Below are 22459 nucleotides of genomic sequence, written 5' to 3'. Positions count from 1 at the left end.
CCGCCTGTGACGTGGCGGGCTATTAAAGTGGTTAATGGAAACGCGCAAAGTTTTTTTTTCCTGTAGAGTGAAACCAGCGGAATAAAGGGTGTCCTATTACTTGTAGCGAATATGTTGCGAAGTTTTCTGGATCCGACAAAATAGTGTTACATTTCCTGGTCACGTCGGAAATGCGGGAAGGGAAAATGACTCAATTTTGTCATTGCTTTGTACACTATGTGATCAAAAGGATCCGTACACTCCAAAAAACAAACATTTTTCATATTAGGTGCATTGTACTGCCACCTACTGCTAGGTACTCCATTTCAGCAACCTCAGTAGTCATTAGACATCGTGAAAGACCAGACTGGGACACTGCGCGGAACTGACGGACTTCGAACATGGTCAGGTGATTGGGATCCACTTGCGTCATACGTCTGTAAGCGAGATTTACACATTCCTAAACATCCCTAGGTACACTGTTTTCGTTGTGATAGTAAGAGGAAACGTTAAGGGACATGTACAGCTAAAAGCGAACAGGCCGACCTCGCCTGTCGATTGACAGAGATCGCCGACGGTTGAAGAAGGTCGTAATGTGTAATAGGCAGACCATCATACAGGAATCCCAGACTGAATCAGGATGCACTGCAAGTACTAAGATAGGCGGGAGGTGAGAAAACTTGCATTTCATGGTTGAGCGGCTGCTCATAAGCCACACATCACGCGGGTAAATGCCAAACGACGCCTCGCTTGGTGTAAGGAGCGTAAACATTGGACGATTGAACTGTGGAAAACCGTTGTGTAGAGTCACGAATCACGATACACAATGTGGCGATCCGATGGCACTTTGTGGGAATGGCGAATGCCCGGTGAACTTGATCTGCCAGCGCTTGTAGAGCCTACAGTAAAATTCTGAGGCGGTGGTGTTATGGTGTGGTCGTGTTTTTTATGAAGGGGGCTTACTCCCCTTGTAGTTTTGCGGTGCTCTACCACAGCACAGGCCTACGTTGATGTTGTAAGCACCTTCTTGCTTCCCACTGTTGAAGAGCAATTCGGGAATGGCAATTGTATGTTTCAACACGATCGAGCACCGATTCATAATGCACCGATCAGTATCTATACCTCTCCTTAGCACTCCATGAACAATGGGCTGCCATTCCCCAAGAAACCTTCCAGCACCTGACTGAACGCATGGATGAGAGACTGGAAGCTGCCATGAAGGCTACGGGTGAGCCAGCACCATATCGAATTCCAGCATTACCAATGGAGGGCACCACTGACTTGTAAGTCATTTTCAGCAAAGTGTCCGGATGCTTTTGATCACATAGTGCAGGATGCCAAATGCGTAGTTTGTTTTGAATCGATTAACTAATACATTAGACTCTTTACAGCAAGAACCTTTCCATTTTATAACAAAAAAATTCCGGAAACTGCTTTTAAATCTACAGTCAATAAATGATAACGGAAAAAAATCGTGTAATAATAATCCAGGATAACTACTGAAGATGCCTTGTTAAATGGTGAAACGCTTCTGGTTGCGTAAATAGAATAAAGAAACGAGTTTTGCCCGTAAACAGCTGCAGTTTGTATATAGTTGCTACATAAAATGTCCACCACGACGGGTCTTAACTTTTGTATTTATAAATTTAGCTTATTTTTACTGCATTTTTTCTTTGTTTGTTGTTGCCTATGCCACTCCTCTGCTTAGGAAACTGATTTGTACTCTGTTTCATTGTTGTTGTGGTCTTCAGTCCTGAGACTGGTTTCATGCAGCTCACCATGCTACTCTATCCCGTGCAAGCTTCATCTCCCAGTACCTACTGCCACCTACATCTTTCTGTGTCATTCTTTCGTCAATAAATATATCTCTTTTCGATATGTATGGTTTGTTAAGTTTTCGTAATGACCGTTTCTATAACACTATATATTTTGATAAATGTCTGTAATTTGCGTTATTAATGAAGGTGAATGTTCTTCTCGGTTTCCTATATACACTTCCATTACTAATCACATAAGCCACATTTCAGGAGACGCAAGTTTCCCTTAGCTATTGTTTTAGACCTATTAGTTTCTGGTTGATTAGAGCTCATAGCATTAATTACATTGTTTTCGATGGTAATAATGTGTGCTATAGCTATCGTATGAGGTCAGTGATTTAAAGATTGTTATTTTGGATACACCGTAAGCTACAATGTAAAAAAAAAAATTATCTCTTTTGATCATCAGTAAATCAGTAAGAACATTACGAAAACATATTTACTAGGATAGCTTCGGGACTTTAATAGTAGAAAACAGATCTATTTAACAGCTATCTGAAGTCACGCAGTATTTGTCATACGGTGAAATCAATAGTTTCCATAAACTGCAACCGTCAATAGCTGCCGAGTACATGAATCATGGTGAGGGTTACATTGTTAATATTAGTAAACAGCACGAATTCCCCAGTGTCTTCCAAGCAAGACGTAAGATAGTTTTCTTGTATTTCGTATTAGGTTCATTGGATTTGTAATCCATCATCTAATGAACACATTACCACAATTCACTAGTTTTGTACCTGAAAAGCGAGAGAACCAGGGGCTGGAACAAGAAACTGCAGGTAAAAACTCATTTATTGCGAAGGCAGAGGATTTTCGGTGAATGGACTGTACTGTCCTTTCTTCCAACTTAAATCATAATGAGCACCTGTGCGGTACGTTTGGGAGACATACTGCAACGCAGCCACAAGCACCAACGACACTCCAGCTGTTATCAGCCGCACTGATGGAGGCGTGCAATGCCCAACCACAAGAACTCCGTACCAACCAGTGCCACAATTTTCTTTTTTTCCAAACTCGGTCCTGTACCGCTCCATTAGTTGGTCTAATCCTCAGCATCCTTATACATGATCACATTTCAAAATTTTCTATTCCTTTCTAATTTGAACTGCTGCTGATTCCGTATCATTTCAGTATAAAAATACTCCTTTAGAAAGGGCTTCCTCGAATTTAAATGTGCACTCAATGTTAACAAATTTATCTTGTTAGGATATATTTTCCTTTGTCACTCCTCACTACTTTTACCATAGTGAGCTATTTTTCTTCCGAAAAATCAAAACTCATTGACTGCTTTCAGTGTCTCGTTTCCCAATCTACTTTTGTCAACATCGACCGTTGTAATTGGACTAAGTTCCATTCATCTTGTAGTCACTCTTCAAGACACTATACATTTCTTACACTGAAGAGCCAAAGATACTGGCACACCTGCCTAATATCGAGCTGGGCCACCACAAGCACGCAGCACTAAAACCAGTAAACTGAAGCAAAGACAGCAGAAGCAGGCCGCAGGACGTCATGGCCCGTTTCTGCTGCCTTTGCTTCAGTTTACAGACTTTAGTGTATTTTCCGTAATATTAGAAAGAATTGTGGTGGCAATTATTAATGTAATTTTCCAGGATATTATTACATGCCCGCATCTCGTGGTCGTGCGGTAGCGTTCTCGCTTCCCACGCCCGGGTTCCCGGGTTCGATTCCCGGCGGGGTCAGGGATTTTCTCTGCCTCGTGATTGCTGGGTGTTGTGTGCTGTCCTTAGGTTAGTTAGGTTTAAGTAGTTCTAAGTTCTAGGAGACTTATGACCACAGCAGTTGAGTCCCATAGTGCTCAGAGCCATTTTGTGATTACATTTGAAACTGACGACTTAGTGCGTCGAAACTAGTTATGTAAACTTTTAAAAATTTCACTGTTTTAGTGACTGTGGCTTGAGTAACGTTTGTGGTGCCAAATAAAAAATTTTACAACACATTTCGTTCAACTGTTGTTGTAAGTTCCTTGGCACCCTGACATGATTACAATATCATCAAAGACCCTCAAAAATATCGCTTTTCATCCACAAACATAAATTTCCTTTTATGGGATGCTTTTTGTAATCTTTTCAGAGGGCTGCACCAGACCTTACGCAGCTGGCATCCTATTTTTCCATGGCACTTCGGACTGGGTAACGATGGAAGAATGTAACTGGTGTGCCTTTTAGGAGTGAACTATCGAGGAATTTGTGCCGGCCGATGTGGCGAAGCAGTTCTAGGAGCTTCAGACTGGAACCGCGCGACCGCTACGGTCGCAGGTTCGAATCCTGCCTCGGACATGGATGTGTGTGATGTCCTTAGGTTAGTTAGGTTCAAGTAGTTCTAAGTTCTAGGGGACTGATGACCTCAGATGTCAAGTCCCATAGTGCTCAGAGGCATTTAAACCATTTGAGGAATTTGCCTCAATCGATTATGGGAAACCGCTAAAAAGTGTTGGCCAGGTGCGAGTATGACTCGCGCAGTGGTTCCGGTACAAAACTTAGGAATGTATATTGACATTTCATTCATTATTGGAGTCGAGAATCTGGACGATTTTTGTCTGTTATCAGCAATGATACTGGCGACGTTTCGTCCTAGGTATTTAAACGCTTTCGGGAATGTTGTAATTCCAAGTTAAAAGTCGCTTGAGAAATGACAAAAGAAATATTTTCTTCGTATAATATAACCACCAATTAACCATTTTCTAATTTTTCTTTTATTTGTGTTATGAAACCTTCCTTTTTGTCAAATTTCGTTATTCCACTTGAAGGAGAAGTTCCCTACTGGTTTTAACCAGTGTGATTTCGAGTATCAAAACATGTGACATAAGGGGCCGGATGTTTTGAGTGCATTGATTTAGAAGCTTAACATTTTTACGCCTTCGAAGTACTATAGTGACATAAAGTTCAACTTGGTACGTTCGCCCGTTTCTGAAAAAAAAGGGGACTTGTCAGACGAGTATAGAGAGAGGTATAGTCAGATAACGAATGACAACATTTTTCGTGTGATATAATTACAAATTCACCATCTGCCGATTTTTTCGTCCACTTTCAAGTGGAACCTTGCTTCTTGCCAAATTTCCTGAATCTAGGCCAACGGGAGGTACCCTGTAGATTTTCATGAGTGGGTTTGCCAGTACTGAAATATGTGACTGTGACATAAATAGCCATATCTTTCGATTGCATTAACTTACAAGCTAACATTTATTACAGCGGCCAGGGGCCATAGACTTTACACTGCTCAGAAATAGGCGTCTTGACAATCGGATAGACAGACAGACAGACAGCAAAGTGATTCTATACGGATGGCTAGATCCGAATGTCTGAACGATCGCGACAGCTCGCTTTGTAATCCACTACGAATCTACGCTCGCACTTTTCAAGAAATGTGTGGAGAGAGAAACTCCATTTCTGGCAGCCGAATGAATTGTCACACGGAATCTCCTGGCGCCCCTGCCAAAAGGTGGAGTGATGCCTGCAGTACGAGTGCGGTGCCGCCTCGAAATTCCGGCAGCTCGTCAGTCCGCTGCAGGCGCCGCGGTGTGCGGCGAGCGCGCGTGGCGACGCCCAGATAAGAGGCGCTCAGCTTCCGGCCAATTTGCCGACGGCGACGGCGACGGCGACGGCGACGCCGACGTCTACGGCGTGCAAAGCTCGGCCGGCATCCCCTGCAAACACGCCCGCGCTCGCTGCTCAGGAGGCGGCGGCGTCGCCCTGACTACGTAGGCGCGACGGACGGCTTATCCGCCTACCGGGCACGGGCAATCACGGGCTGTGCGCCGGTATCCCCGACCTAAATCTGCAACTCGACAGACTCGCTTCAACGAAGGCAGCAGAATCACGTGAACGTAAAAGCGGTATTACCACGAATCACTGAAACTATTTACGTAGAGCGTATTGTAAGGTGCATTCAAAAATAAACGAGCTAGATGCAGTCAAATGAAAACTGCTGAAACGATCGTAATATAAGGTGGGTTCATTCGTCCGTAGCGCTTTTGTTTCACACATTGCCATTTGCAGATAGCGTCCAGTGCTACTGACAAGGGATTTCAGATCGATTCCGTATTTCTGGGTTTCCGGAAGGCTTTTGACACTGTACCATACAAGCGGCTCGTAGCGAAATTGCGTGCTTAAGGAATAACATCTCACTTACGTTACTGGATTTGTGATTTCCTTTCAGAAAGCTCACAGGTCGTAGTAACTGACAGAAAGTCAACGAGTAAAACAGAAGTGATTTCTGGCCTTCCCCAAGGTAGTGTTATAGGCCTTTTACTGTTACTTATCTATATAAACGATTTGGAAGACAATCTGAGCAGCCGTCGTTTATCGACTAATAAAGTCATCAGAAAATCAAAACAACTTGCAAAACAATGTAGAAAAGATACCTGAATGGTGCGAAAAGTGGCAGTTGACCCAAAATAACGAAAAGTGTGAGGTCATCCACATCAGTGGTAAAAGGAACTCGTTAAACTTCAGTTACACGATAAATCAGTCTAATGTAACAGCCGTAAATTCAACTAAATACCTAGGTATTACAATTACGAACAACTTAAATTGGAAGGAACACACAGAAAATGTTGTGGGGAAGGCTAACCAAAGACTACGTTTTATTGGCAGGACACTTAGAAAATGTAACAGACCTACTAAGGAGACTGCTTACACTACACTTGTCCGTCCTCTCTTAGAATACAGCTGCGCAGTGTGGGATCCTTACCAGATAGGACTGCCGGAGTGCATCGAAATAGTTCAAGGAAAGTTTGTATTATCGCGAAATATGGGAGAGAGTGTCACAGAAATGATACAGGATGTAGGATGGACATCATTAAAAGAATGGCGTTTTTCGTTGCGGCGGAATCTCCTCACGAAATTCCAATCACCAACTTTCTCATCCGAATGCGAAAATATTTTGTTGACATCGTCGTACGTAGGGAGGAACGATCACCAGGATAAAATAAGGGAAATCAGAGCTAGTACGGAAAGACATAGGTGTTCATTCTTTCCGCGCGCTATACGAGATTGGAAAAATAGAGAACTGTGAAGGTGGTTTGATGAACCCTCTGCCAGGCACTTAAATGTGATTTGCATAGTATCCATGTAGATGTAGATGTAGATGTAGCGAGTAGAGCTGTGGACGCTAGGAAATGGAGTGCTAAGTCGAGAATCGGATCATTTCCGACTTATTCTTCTGTTTTAGTTCAATAGCGGGACGACACCAGCGGAAGTAGCCAAAAACCTTTGCGCCGTCTATGGGTATAATGCCATTGGACAGAGCACGGAGAGATAATAGTTTACTTGTTTTAAGGTGAATCATTTCGAAGTTATGGACTTCCCACGTTCAGAAAGAGCATTGTGGCTTGATAAAGATCGTTTAAACATAGTGATCCACAGTGATCCACGTCAGTGTATTAGAGAACCGACATACTTGATGAATTGCTATCGTTCCACCATAGTGCGACATTTGCGTGCAATAGGGAATGTTCAAAAGATGGGTCTATGGGTACAACGTGCTGTAAGATGATTCTGAGCACTATGGGACTTAACATCTGAGGTTATCAATCCCCTAGAACTTAGAACTACTTAAACCTAACTAAACTAAGGACATCATACACATCCATGCCCGAGGCAGGTTTCGTACCTGCGACCGTAGCGGTCGCACGATTCCAGACTGAAGCGCCTAGAACCGCTAGGCCACCCCGGCCGGCGTGCTGTTAGAAAAAAATCACAAAACCAATGGCGGGCCGTATGTGCATCTCACTTTGCTCGTCATCAGTTGGCTCGTGAACAATACCGACCATTGCTATCCAGGATCATTACGTATGACGAAAAATGGTGTGTCCATGGCACCGTAAAGAGAAGAAAGGACTGCTTGAGCTCAAACAAAACCAACTCCACGTACAAAATTTTGCTCTGGTTCAACAGCGACGGTGTGGTGTACTACGAATTGCATCCCCGAGGTGCATCACTACTGTTGATATTTATTGACAACAACTGAGACGTCTTGCAGACGCAATCCATAAATGAACAAGATGACAGCGGGAAGTGGCGCAACTCCAATATAAGGCCGACCAGCACTCTGACAGACTTACTATAAACACTATACAGGAGTTGGTTTGGGAAGTCATTCCACACTCTTCTTATTCACCTGATCTTGCGCCCTCGTTTTTTTACCTCATCCGCTCTCCACCAGACAACCTTCATTTCGAGATGAAAATGTGTTCTGAATATGGCTCGTCGACTTTTTCGCCTGAAAAATACTTGTTCTCTACAGTCAAGAAATGGAAAAGTTAACCCAGCGTTGGCACACTGTTGTAAATAGTAAAGCAGTTTGTACGACTGATGACTAAAGTTTCTGTTAGTTTATCTGTTATGTTTATTAAAATCATGAAAAAACTGTACGAACTTACGCACCAACTCGGTATCGTTGCTTAAGAAAGAAGATGCAGTTTCTACCAGCGTGCTGTTAGGCGGACGTGGGCATACACCCACACAACGACTGAGTGAGCACGTGCATGCATCGGACGTCCACTAAAAATCGGTCATTCAGAAAACAGAAATTGAATGCTTCAAAAGAAGAGCATAAGAGTGCAGTGAGCTTCCTGGCATCGGAAGGTGTATGCGGAACGGAATTATTGAAGAATGGCGCAAGGGTACAGAGAGCATTGCATATGTGTTGCAAGCGTCAAGGCGTAGCACAAGCGGTTCAGGGAAGGACTCATATCGATAGCCAATGGTGGATGGTCTAGAACACCACACTGCCTTACCGATGCCTTTCTATAGCAGGTGAATGTCCTTGTTACTGTAGAACGACGAATTACGGTAGCAGAGGTCGGATTAGTTGTTTGAAGTGGTCATGCCTTCATTAAGAAGAGGCTAAAATTTCTCAAAACTTGCGCCCAATGGTTGCCTCACAATCCTCAACCGGCACAGGACTAGTATCGAAAGGGACTCTCTCCTGAACGTAAGCAGCGCTGTACCAGAGAAGTGAATGTTTTCTTGGAACGTGTGGTCCTTGAAGCGGAGACATAGCGACATCACTTCGAATAACAGTCTCCAGCGGAATCATGCGGGATACCCGTCACCCAAAACACACTACAGCCCTTTGCTCTTCTTCTGAAGCCTCCATTTTACAATTGTGAGGGCGAATGAGTGCCGTGGATGGTCGAAGTATGTCTGTGCTGGCTCTGCATCGCAAGGACGTTTGTGTGTCCCTCTAGCTGCGGGTTTCCGAAATCAGGGTTCTTAATGAGGACACATCTTCTTCCGCAAACAATGACGTTATAATACGTTGAGCGGATTTCATTCTACAGCTCCCGGTTCTTTTCTGTTTCACTACACCTTATATTTATTGCATCAGCCGTCTTCTGACAGCCTCAAGGCCGCCCTTCGCATTTGCCTCCCTTCTTCCATTATCTTCACCTGAGTTGCGCACAACGTTCTCTGTTAATTGGTGTTTATCTTCCAATTCCTATCTTTTCCCCAGCTTTACTTCTGCAGCTCTCACTGTAGAATTTCATAGAAAGAAGAGCCGAACATCATGACCGCTGCCAAATGCCAAATCGTACTTGTGTGCTACCTGGCATCGTTGCGGTCACGTGATGTGGTGAGAATAATGCAAGCAGAGGCGAACGGGGAATCAATGCAACGACAATACGAGTCGCAAGTGGAGAAATAGATTAACGTTAGAGACATTATGCAAAGCAAGATTGCTATGGCCCTGCGGATGGGGACAAGTATCTCGACGATTAAACTGGTCAGCAGTTAGTATGTACTAGAATGAGCATCCATGGAAGTGCTTGAAGGACTGGAGAATTACGAGTAGGTGTCAAGCTGTTCGACGTCGACACCTCATCGCACGAAATGGAGGAGTGCCCGACTTCTCGCACACCTGGCGACACAGCACAACGCACGTGCAGGAATCAGGTTTGAATTATAATTAACAAACAAAATGCAAAAGATTATGCTGTCTAATTAAGGCAACGTCGGTAAGGTAAAACACTTCCCTGACTGGAGTAGAAAAATAATCACAAAGGGTGTCCACAGCGCTCAATTTTGGGTCCACTCATACTCCGTATATATATGAATGATATTCCACTTGTTATCTACTAGATAAATTGGTGTTTTTTGCATACGATACTAGTGTTATAATAAATCTCATGAGAGTGAAACCAACAGAAGAGTTATTGATTGGCATTTTCCATGGAATTATTAAGCGACTCTTTGAAAATTCACTCTCCTTAAATTGTGAAAAAACCCGCAACATTCAGTTCTGTACCAGAAATAGTCATTCCAACAACAGGAGTCAGAAGAAAGGGTAGAATGCTGCAAGTTTTTGGGTGTACATAATGATGGAAACTTGAACTGGAAGAAGAATATTACTGAATTTTTCAAACAGTTAAGGACAGCCAGTTTAGTTCTTAGTATAATTTTCAATTCTGGAAACAACGTATCAGTCTCCTGTTATATTTTGCACATTGTCACTCAATAATGCCGTACAGAATAGTTTTCTCTGGTATCTCATCACTTAGAATGAAAGTATTAATTGTACGAAAGCGAGTACTAAGAATAAACTGTGGTGTTCACCCACAGACGTCATGTAGGTATCTCTTCCACGAGATTGGCATCAGCTCCGCCGACGACCATCGGATCTGTCGTATCAAACAATGGCAACATGACAACTGTAGACTACGTTCTTCACTATCTTCGCTAATGAAGTTCGTTATAAGTAATCCATCACAATTTGAAGAGAACAGTGATGCCTATAACTACAATAGCGAAAGGCGAAAAGTCTTTTTTGTCCATTGTTAAGGCAGCCAGTGGTTCAAATAGGAGTTCTGTATGCAGCGACAAAAATAGTTGCTCAGTTGTCTGAGAGGTAGCGAAGCAAGTTCTAAATTTAGCTTAAATTCATTGTCCTGGACAGCTCCTATTCCAATGCGTAATTTCTACATAAAAATTGCTGGTCACTAAAAGAAAAAGAGCCGTTGGATGAGAAAGACTAAATATAATGTTTTCATTAATATCAGCACTAATCATACAGGCTATGCAATCGTGTAAACTCGTTCCATATCATTTCGATAAAAGAATCGTTCAGACATTCTATGGAATTCGTAACTAACAATCATCGAACTCAACAACATCGCCAATCAGGGTAGAAGTGGGCACGAGGTGCTCGACACTGGACAATGGAACTTTGATAACCCGGTCGGATTGGCCACACTTCTTGTTACACCAAGGGGACAGTCGTGTCCGGATACGCTATTATCCAGGCGAGTGACTGCTTGGAACAGGCACCGAGTCACAGACGGAGACCAGATGATGACGTATATATTGTGGGGAAAATTCAACTGGACGACCATCGGATCTGTCGTATCAAACAATGGCAACATGACAACTGTAGACTACGTCATCATTACTGCGGACCACCTGCATTCCTCCATGCGTCAAGTCCTCCCCGCAGCGATGGCATATTCCAACAGTATAGCTGTCCTTGCCAAGGCCGTGATCACGCTACAATGCTTTTAGAATATGAAGGTGAACTTACATTGATGTGTCAAAATACAGCTAGGATCCTACTGGTTGGTATCTCCACGCCTTCAAATTACCCACTCCTAATTTAAGAGAACTGCGTCATGTGTCTGTAAATATTATATGACACGCACCTCCGGAAACCTACCGGTGTCTTGTCGAATCCGTGGCACGCAGAATCACTGCTGTATCGCGTTCCTAAGGTGAACCAAACTAGAAGACGGTGATCGAAATATCCTATAGTAGGAGCTGTAGGGAATGGGAGGGTGCCAGGCTAACACCAGCACACACTTGTATCCAAAATAAATTTACTGTTAAGTAATTCCTACTCAAAATTTACAAAATCACATGTTGCCCAACCATTTTTTTAAAGTTTAACCATTGCGATAGCCCAGATTAAATATCAACCTTGATCGAATGTTGATGGCAAATAATGGTGTAATAATGATGTCAAATTTAAGCTACAGACAATTATAATAACACCAATTAAAAGTTGAAGCTGAAACTACATAACTACTTTACATTTGTATTGAAATCCAGAAATCTATCTAAAAATGCGTATGTTAAACCCTTTTACAAAATTTATATACTGATATCCATTCAAATATCAAAACAGTCTTTAAATCAAATCAGCCTAGCAACAGAACTTAAAATACGCAACAGCAAATGCAACGGGGCCCTTACTCACAAGTTTTGTGCACACCAGTTTCGCTCATGGCACAATTTTAGGCGCAGAGCACCTTCAGAGGAATCCCAAGTAAGGAGACGCGAACTGTTCAACTACAAAAGTTGATTACCAACTCAAAGATTGATCTGTAGCATTAGAATTCATCCACAGCTACATCATGAGAACTATAGTGCCACTAGGTGATAATCATATTTTAGTTCACACTTACGTCCTGCGTACACTTCTTGGCAGTATATTACACACATCATTAAATTGCCGTGATAGAAACTAGAACTTAATGCTCCTTTCTTGGAATTAGGATTAGGCTTAGCTGTAAGGCACTCCCAGCATTGGCTAACAAACCGCGTATTCCTTATTAAGGTTCGACCACGCTACGTTATCCTTAATTTTCGTAGGAGACTTACAGATGCCAATATGAGCCACCCTCTCCCCACAAGAGGATTCACGAAAATAGTTAAATATGGCAGAAAACAAATTATGTAGCAGGCAATATAACTTCCCCCTTGTTTTTCATCTGCCTTCTGACTGGTTTGATGCGGCCCGCCACGAATTCCTCTCCTCTGGCCGGCCGGGGTGGTCGAGCGGTTCTAGGCGCAACAGTCTGGAATAGCGCGACTGGTACGGTCGCAGGTTCGAATCGTGCCTCGGGCATGGATGTGTGTGATATCCTTAGGTAAGTTAGGTTTAAAGTTCTGAGTTCTAGGGGACTGATGACCTTAGTAGTTAAGTCCCATAGTGCTCAGAGCCATTTGAACCATTTGAACCTCTCCTCTGCTAACCTCTTTATCTCAGAGTAGCACTTGCAACGTACGTCCTCTATTATCTGCTGGATGTATTCCAATCTACTTGCCTTCTACAGCTCCTTCTGGAACCATCGAAGTCCCCTCATGTCTTAAGAGATGTCCTCTGTTTCTGTCCTTTCTCCTTGTCAGTGTTTCCCACATATTCGTTTTCTCTACGATTCTGCACAGAACCTCTTCATTCCTTTCCTTATCTGTCCACTTAATTTTCAACAATCGTCTCTAGCACCACATCCCAAATGCTTCGATTCTCTTCTGTTCCGTTTTCCTACAGGGCATGTTTCACTACCATAAAATGCTCTACTCCAGATGTACATTCTCAGAAATTTCTTCCTCAAATTAAGCTCGACATTTGATATCAGTAGACTTCTCTTGGCGAGGAATGTCCTTTTTGACATCGCTAGTCTGCTTTTTATGTCCTCCTTGTTCCGTCCGTCTTTGGTTATTTTACTGCCCAGGTAGCAGAATACCTTAACTTCATCTACTTCATGACCATCAGTCCTGATGTTAAGTTTCTCACTATTCTCATTTCTACTACTTCTCATTACCTTCGTCATTCTCCGATTTACTCTCAGTCCATACTCTGTACTCATTAGACTGTTCCTCCCGTTGAGCAGGTCACGTAATTATTCTTCACTTTCCCTCAATATAGCAAAGTCATCAGCGAATCGTATCATTGATATCCTTTCAACTTGAATTTTAATTCCGCTCTTGAACCTTTGCTTTATTTTCATTATTGCTTCCTTGATGTACGGATTGAACAGTAGGGGAAGAAGGCTACATTGTTGTCTTGTACCGTTTTTCATACGAGCACTTCGTTCTTGGTTGTCCACTCTTAATATCCCTTCTTGGCTGTTGTACATATTGTATATGACCCCTCTCTCCCTGTAGCTTATCCCTACTCTTTTCAGAATTTCGAACATCTTGCATCAATTTACATTGTCGAATTCTTTTTCCAGATCGACAAACCATATGAAGATGTCTTGGTTTTTCTTTAGTCTTGCTTTCATTGTTAACCGCAACGTCAGAGATGCCTCTCTCGTGTCTTTACCTTTCCTAAAGCCAAACTGATCGTCATCTAGCGCATCCTCAATTTTCTTTTCCATTCTTTTGTATATTATTCTTGTCAGCAACTTGGATGCATGAGCTGTTAAGAGGTTTCTGCGATAATTCTCGCAGTTGGCAGCTCTTTCCGTCTTCGGAATTTTGTGGATGATGTTTTCCGAAAGTCAGATGGTATGTTGCCAGACTCCTACACTCTACTCACCAACGTGAATAGTCGTTTTGGTGCCAATTCCCCCAATGATTTTAGAAATTCCGATGGAATGTTATCTATCCCTTCTGCCTTATTTGTTCTTTATTCCTCCGAAGCTCTTTTAACTTCTGATTCTAATACTGGATCACCTGCCTCTTCTAGATCGACTCCTCATAGAGGCTTTCAATGTGTTCTTTCCACCTATCCGCTCTTTCGTCTACTTTGAACAGTGGAATTCCCGTTGCACCATTAACGTTATCACCCTTGCTTTTAATGTCACCAAAGGTTGTTTTCACTTTCCTGTATCTGAGTCTGTCCTTCCGAAAATCATTTCCTTTTCGATGTCTTCACATTTTTCCTGCAGGCATTTCGTCTTAGCATCCCTGCACTTCCTATTTATTTCATTCCTGAAGGACTTGTATTTCTGTATTACTGAGTTTCCGGGAACATTTTTGTACTTCCTCCTTTCGTCGATCAGTTGAAGTATTTCATCTGTCACCCATGGTTTCTCCGCAGTTACCTTGTTTGTAACTAGGGTTTCCTTCCCGACTTCTGTTGCCTATTGATTATTCCTGACTAACGTCTTAAACTTCAGCCTACTCTTCATCACTATTATATTGTGATCTGAGTCTGTATCTGCTCCTGGGTTCACCTTACAATCCTGTATCTGATTTCGGAATCTATGTCTGATCATGATGTAATCTAACTGAAATCTTCCCGTATCACCCGGCCATTTCCAAGTGTACCTCCATCTCTTGTGATTCTTGAACAGAGTATTCGCCATTACCAGTTGAAACTGGTTTCAGAACTCAATTAGTCTTTCTTCTTCATTCCTTGTCTGAAGTCCATATTCTCCTGTAATCTTTTCTGCTACTCGTTCCCCTACAACTGCATTCCAGTCTCCCATGACTATTAGATTTTCACCCCCCTTTACATATTGCATTTCCCTGTCAGTACTCTCATACAATTTCTCTATCTCTTCATCTTCAGCTTGCGACATCGACATGTGTACCTGAACTATCGTTGTCCGTGTGGGTTTTCTGTCGATTCTGGTAAGAACAACCCTGTCACTGAACTGTTCACACTAACACAATCTCTGCCCTATCTTCCTATTCATAACGAATCTTACTCCTATTATATCATTTTCTGCTGCTGTTGATGTTACCCTATACACATCTGACCAGAAATCCTTGTCTCCTTTCCACTTCACTTCACTGACCTCTGTTATAACAAGATTGAGCTTCTGCATTTTCCTTTTGAGATTTTCTAGATTCCGTACCACGTTTAAGCTACTGACATTCCACGCTCCGGCTCATCGAACGTTATCCTTTCGTTGATTATTCAGTCTTTTCTCATGGTAACCTCCCCATAGGCGGTCCCCTCCCGGACATCCGAATGGGAGACTATTCCGGAATTTTTTGCCAATGGAGAGATAATCATGACCCTTCTTCAATTACTGGCCACATGTCCTGTGGATACACGTTACGTGACTGTAATGCAGTGGTTTCCACTGCCTTCTACATCTTCGTGCCGTTGATCATTGCTGATTGTTCCGCTTTTAGTTGGATTTTCCGTCCCCTATGACATGAGAGTGCCCTGAACCTCTGTCGGCTCTTCCGCCCCCTTTGACAAGGCTGTTGGTAGAATGGGGGTGACTTCTTATGCTGGAAGTCTTCGGCCGCCAATGCCGATTATTAATCAAAATTTAAGCTGCGGAGCGATGCGAACCCGGACCGAAAAGTTTTGATTATGAATCATAGACGCTACATCTAGAGCAAGGGTGCAGATCCCCTTATACAGTAGGCACCCTGAAACCAACTTCGCCGCTTTTAAGCAGCCCCTAATCACACAAACGTGGCTCATTTTCTTGCCTAGTGTCCAGAACATCATACAGGTCAGGTACTTCACGAAGTTTAATACAAATACAAATTTTATTAGATACTTCGGTCCCCAATTCTGCCGGTACCTAGTTCAGTTCAAACATGCGACTCAGGGCATTGGCTACTTGATCACCAGTTCCGTTAAAGTTTCGGACCTGAAAGCCAAAAGCCGATATCAGCTCCACTCACCTAGGAAGACTTCCCAAGTTAGCTGGAGGAGGAAACAGCCAGGACCCCGCTTGGTTGACAGATTCCAATAAATATTGCTAACGTTCGAGATAAAATTTTAACTTTTCAGGCCCGAATAACGCAGACTAACCTTTGAATTCGAAAACATAGTATCTTTTTTTACCTCAGTTACTGTCCGAGAGGAGTAAGCTATAGACCTCCTTCCTCAACCAAAAGTGAAATGATCGTATAACGTTGCAGGCCGGGAGGCCCCATCCGTATGAAGTTCGGCCGCCGAGTGCGAGTCTTGTGTTAGTCGATGCCAAATTGGGCGACTGGCGTGCCGGTGATGAGGATGAAATGATGATGAGGACAACACAACACCCAGTTCACGAGCGGAGAAAAACTCAACCGAGGCCAGGAATCGAACCCGTACCCGTCGCATGGGGAGGCAAGCACACTACTACTTAGCTAAGCATGCGGAACCCCCCTGACTACTTTCCTGAAGAAGTACAATAGGAATACTAGCATTCCAAGCATGAGACTGTAGGGTAAAATGGCAATTAAAATCTTGCACCCCCAAACAGGCGCATTAACTAAAGCTGTTTTTATAGCGTCAAAATATGCCTGCTGGGATGATACCAAAAACAAGGTTCACTCTACCATGTTAACTGGTTAAGAGGTGCAATCAGTTGTGCATAATCAGGTACGAACTTTCGGAAAATACCGACAAGCCCAGCGACGTCTTTCTTGCTCTAGGGTATTAGACATTTCTGTACCGTAGCAGTCCGTTTCTGACCCATGCAGACACCATTCAGCAGAAAATATATGCCACAAAAAAGGACGTCTCGTTACGCAGTAATTTGATCTTAGAAGATTTAACTGCGAGACGAGCCTAACGCGGCCTATCCAACACCTGGACAACATGAAACAAATTATCGTCAAACGTACGGCTATAGATCACAATGTCATCAACATAGTTGTAAACAAATTTCTATTTAAGGACTACCAAAACAGCATCTAGCAAACGGGGCAAAACCGCCGCTCCCGTGCCAAGACCAAAAGGCACCCGATTATACTCAAGTATTGGGGTGTGATAGATTAACTTACCGGTTTATATTCATCAGTTATAGGAATTTGATGATAGGCTTGGCTTATGTCCAAGATGGAAAAGTACTTAGCCCCAGAAAACCAAGGAAAATCGGGCAATGGGAAAAATTAAAAAATAAACCGTTTGCTGAGGACCCTATAATCGACTACCGGTCGCTAACTTTGCCTTTAAGATTTAGTCACTAAGAACTTAGGCAAGGCTTAGGGAGACACAGATGGTCTATTACTCTCTCCGCCAGCATTTTATCCAACACCTGCCATAACTCCACCTTAGGAGGAGATAAACGATTGGGAGACTGGTCAACGGTGACCAGTGTGCTCGCTAGTAATGGTGACCGCCAAGCGGTTCGTCAGTACTTCCAGAAATCGTCCTAATACTCTTAACAAGTCCTCCTTTTGTTCGACACTCACATTCGATGTATAAAAGTTGGATTGCATAGTAAATATATGAGATATGTTCCATCCGACCTAAATGTAAAATGAAAGGCGGAATCAATGTAATCTAAAACACAACCGGTTTTCCTGACAAAATCGCATCCCATGGTGACGCATATAGTCACTTCCTTAACAATAATAAATTTAATAGGCCAGTTTAACCAACTACTGGAAGAACGTCTCCACTGAGACTGCGGCAACATAAGCAACATAAATTCAATCTCTGTACCTGCAGGGCCTTGGAAAGACACGCTGTATGTCGATACCAGCGCCCTTCAGTCAGGGACAAATTACTCCCAGAGTCCAGTAACAGACCAAAAGGCTCTCTATGGACAGATGCACATATAAAGGGGAGGTTGAACATGCGAATCCTTTGACCTTAAACGTCTTTCTATTCAGTTGATTGGTATTATTACACCATCCCATATACTTGTGGCGTCAACAATTTTGCCCTCTTCTCCGACTTTACCATGCGCAAAATGACCTTTCTCATTACACCGAAAACACGTATAAACGTTTACCGGAAAGACTTGATTCCTCCTCTGATTATGAGGACAATCGCGTGCAAAGTGTCCGTTTCTATTACATAGGAAACACACTATATCAGATTTAAATTAAAAACGAAAACGTGTTTGTTCACTTCTGTGACCTTGTATTTGATTGGTGTGGAGCTTAATTTTCTCTGAACCGAAACTGCTCAATGTGCAGGACTAATTGATGTAATTCAGCAAAAGTCAGTGGCTTAGTGCAAAATATCGCACTTGATCTGTCTTCTACCTGAAAGTCCTAAATTATTCTTCTGACACGTCTCTCTCTGGGACTTCTACTAATACGATCAACAATGCTACTCAGATTTTCTCATTATACTGAAACAAATTTTCCTAACTATATTCCGCACAATGAACATAATATGATGCTCGCTCCGAGAGCTCATATTGCAAGACTCGTTTTCTAAAACTACTCACCGACTGGCTTTCATTAATGGCTTCAGTAATCGCCCTTAACTTTTCCTACAAATAAGAGGCTACATCGTCAGCAACCCACTGTGTCAGACGCTTGCAATGTTTCACAGAAATTTTGTAACCGCATTTTGAGCCGCAGTAATCGCAAAACTTGTTTATCAATATCTATTCAAAATCTGATGCACTTGTAAAGAGATCGTAAAAAGGATTGGGTAACTTACAATAATCTGCCAATATCACAGCTCGCCTGTACCGTTGCCCACCTACTACGATCAATAACTGCTTCACTCATCAGGCCAGAATCATGAGTGCCGTCCCTCACTTCATTACACTGCCTGGTTAGCAAACTACTTTGCAATTGTACTTTTATTTTTTAACAACAGCAACAAAATTGGTTCAAATGGCTCTGAGCACTATGGGACTCAACTGCTGTGGTCACAAGTCCCCTAGAACTTAGAACTACTTAAACCGAACTAACCTAAGGACAGCACACAACACCCAGCCATAACGAGGCAGAGAAAATCCCTGACCCCGCCGGGAATCGAACCCGGGAACCCGGGCGTGGGAAGCGATAACGCTACCGCACGACCACGAGATGCGGGCAGCAACAAAATTTTCAAGAACCTCAAGGCGACTGAGGAAATGGTTCGTTTGCACTGGCTTTCGGAACACATGTGCGCGTCTAGGAACTCTACCCTGAAATAACTCTTTAGTAGCCGGCACACTTTCCAGGAGGCTACTACTCCGCACACAGGCGTAAATCACCTGGCCCACTGTTTCCGTGGTAACGAAAATGCCGCGTTCCAGGACTCCAAGCAGCCGCTGCGCTAATTCAGCCACACCCCCTTTCAACTTTTCCTTGACGAATAGCGAAATCTTATTCCAACTGAGATTTGATTGGATAAGATATGCTCCCCACATTCTTGTCTTCCATAGTACGTCCGGGGCAATATACACATCAAAAAAAGTTTGGCATCACTCCGGTACCCAGAACTCCTGAAGACAGACGTTGACTTTCGATACTGTATCACAGAGACAGTTCCTTTGACCTTACGGGATATCACTAAACCGGTCCACCCGGTCGCTGTGGCAAGGTGGTTCTAGGTGCTTCAGTCCGGAACCGCGCGACAGCTACGGTCGCAGGCTCGAATCCGGCCTCGGGTATGGATGTGTCTGATGTCCTTAGTTAGGTTTAAGTAGTTCTAAGTTCTAGGGGACTGATGACCTCAGCAGTTAAGTCCCATAGTGCTGAGAGGCATTTTGCGGACGCGATCGAACCGCGGTATTGAACGTCTGGGCATCGTTAAACTACAGACAACAAGAGCCGTGTACCTCATTTCTGCAACTGATAGGCTGTCGGACCCCTCCGTAAATAAGGAGCCTCTCATCATGTTCGTTTACATCTTTTGGCCAGTTTGGCTCTGAGCACTATGGGACTTAACATCCTAAGTCATCAGTCCCGTAAAACTTAGAACTACTTAAATCTAACCAACCTAAGGACACCACACACATCCATGCCCGAGGCAGGATTCTAACCTGCGACCGTAGGTGTCGCGCGGTTCCGGACTGAAGCGCTCAGAGCCATTTGAACCATTTTTTTGTGTTTCAACCAGGGAAAATGTGGGATTTTGTTGTGGTCCACTCTGTATTCTGATCCTTTAGACTTCGCTTATATTTGTCCTCCCCCCTGAAATTCTTATTTCCACTGATTTGTGATACACAATTACCACTTAAGTCATGGTTTTCTAATTTAAAGTCGGTGTCTGACTGCCAAAGTAAAATGCGGTAACAGGTACTGTCTGTCTTGTATCTCACATGGATCGAAACCGTACTTAAAAAATAACTGTATATAACTGTATTTTGTTTACAAATACATTCAGGGACATTTTTACTCTTCCGTTTAAGAACACTTCGTGTTCACCAAATCGTTAACTTCCTTTGCTCCAAGCATATAAACTCTTCCATTCGATCTATTGCTTCATTATTAATCTGAACTATTTCAGTTTTGGTATTATCCTTACGGCAGATACATTGAACCTTACATTAACACAGACACAATTCAGTACTCTGTACTCTTTTGAATTTTATTTCCACTGAATATTATCAAACACAAGAACTTTTCACAAAGGACTAATGGACGGAAACACACCGATCGAAAACAAAATCGCAAAACTAAGAAGACTTGTGCTACCTAAATGAAACATGGTAGGCTCGTTTCTACATCGAAACCTGATGTCTATTCCAGTTTCGCATAAAGGATACAAATAAAGTTTGTTTTAAATACAGTTTGTAACGGTTGTGAGGGTTAGTTGCCTTTGAGATTGGACTTGGTGAGTTGATTTTAGGCGAAATGTATTGAGCGGCCAAGTGCAAAGAGCATAGAACTGACATCCGCCACCTGTGCAGCAGAATGCATGCACGTTTGCTTGCTTGCATTTAACATTCTAGCGGTTATATCTGTTATTAACGTACCAGCATCTGATAGTTGAAGTGGATTATTTCGCACTTACAGAAAAGGGTGATTTTGCTATATTAATCATTTAAACATATTGCCTAGACAATATATTCATTTTTTGCGTTGCGATTTTTCTCCGCCAGTGTATTACTTAGCCGATATTAACTCAGGAATTATTAAACTAGAAGTTACGGAAAACGAAGAAGTGGATGAAGAGCTCGAGATGGGAAGAATAAGAGGAAGGTTATGGTGGTGGTGGTGGAGGAGGAGGGGGAGTATGAAGAGGAGGAAAGGAGAAGAAGGAATGTGCAAAATGGAAGGAAGCGGAGAAAATAAGCATCAAAAATTATAAGGAAAATGACAAAGAAAGATAGAAAAGGGACGTACCAGCAGTTATAGAGAGATAGACGGAGAGGGAGAGAACCATTTCGGATAAGTTTTCGCCGTTGAAATGTCGAGAGCAAAGAAAGAGATAACTATGTGCGAAAAGAAGTTTGAAGAAATTAACACCGATGCCCAACGCGACGTCAGGAGAAGAAGAAGAAGAGAGACTTGTATGAATAGCACTCTGAAGAAAAGTGCGTGCATATGCAACAACATATGGGCTGCTGTATAGAAAAAGGATTTGTGAGTAAAGTAGAGAAAGAGATGAGAGTGAGTAGCAGCAAAAAGTAACGGAGATGGAAGGACGCAACAGTGAAACAGACAACGTGGTAACAGCACCATTGACAAGCCTCTTGGAAGAAAAATACGTAGGAAACGTATGCAACCAATCGATCTAAGATCGCGGGTATTAATCTGAGGAAAGATCACGGAAGATAATTACGAATCCAAAGCTTCACTGACGATTACAGATACTACAGTCTACGAGAGGAGAAATGTCCGACAGGAATCTAGGAAACAGATGGAGGCGTATGGTGAGGAAATCTGAAACGAATGGAATGAAGCGTCGGAAGTTGATTTTAAAAATACGAATGTCTTGTAATCACGCAGTGAACGGAAATCCTTGTAAGAAGAACAGCGACTGTTATTTCACAATGAACATTCAAAAGAAGACGGTTACAAATTTTCAGATTTATCGAGCATATTGTCTAAGGTTAACTTCAGTTGATATACATGAAAACTAATGCTAATGTGGCTGCTTGTGTAACAGTATTTTCTTGTCTCTCTATTGTCAACAGCTAATCTGTCATCACATGAATGTAGCGTTCTTAATTCGTAGGATGACCGAAAATATGATAATCCACACACTAAACATGTTTTGGATCTTATAGGTCTTCATACTTTCCATGCATCCCTAGAAAAATATGTACTATCTTCAGTGGGCGTGTTTCCTTATTTCCCTTACGATAATTTATCACAGAGGGAGATCTGCGGATGCAAGAA

This window comes from Schistocerca nitens, chromosome 8, assembly GCF_023898315.1.
Source record: "Schistocerca nitens isolate TAMUIC-IGC-003100 chromosome 8, iqSchNite1.1, whole genome shotgun sequence".
NCBI lineage: Eukaryota > Metazoa > Arthropoda > Insecta > Orthoptera > Acrididae > Schistocerca > Schistocerca nitens.
Note: the sequence above shows the minus strand (reverse complement) of the source record.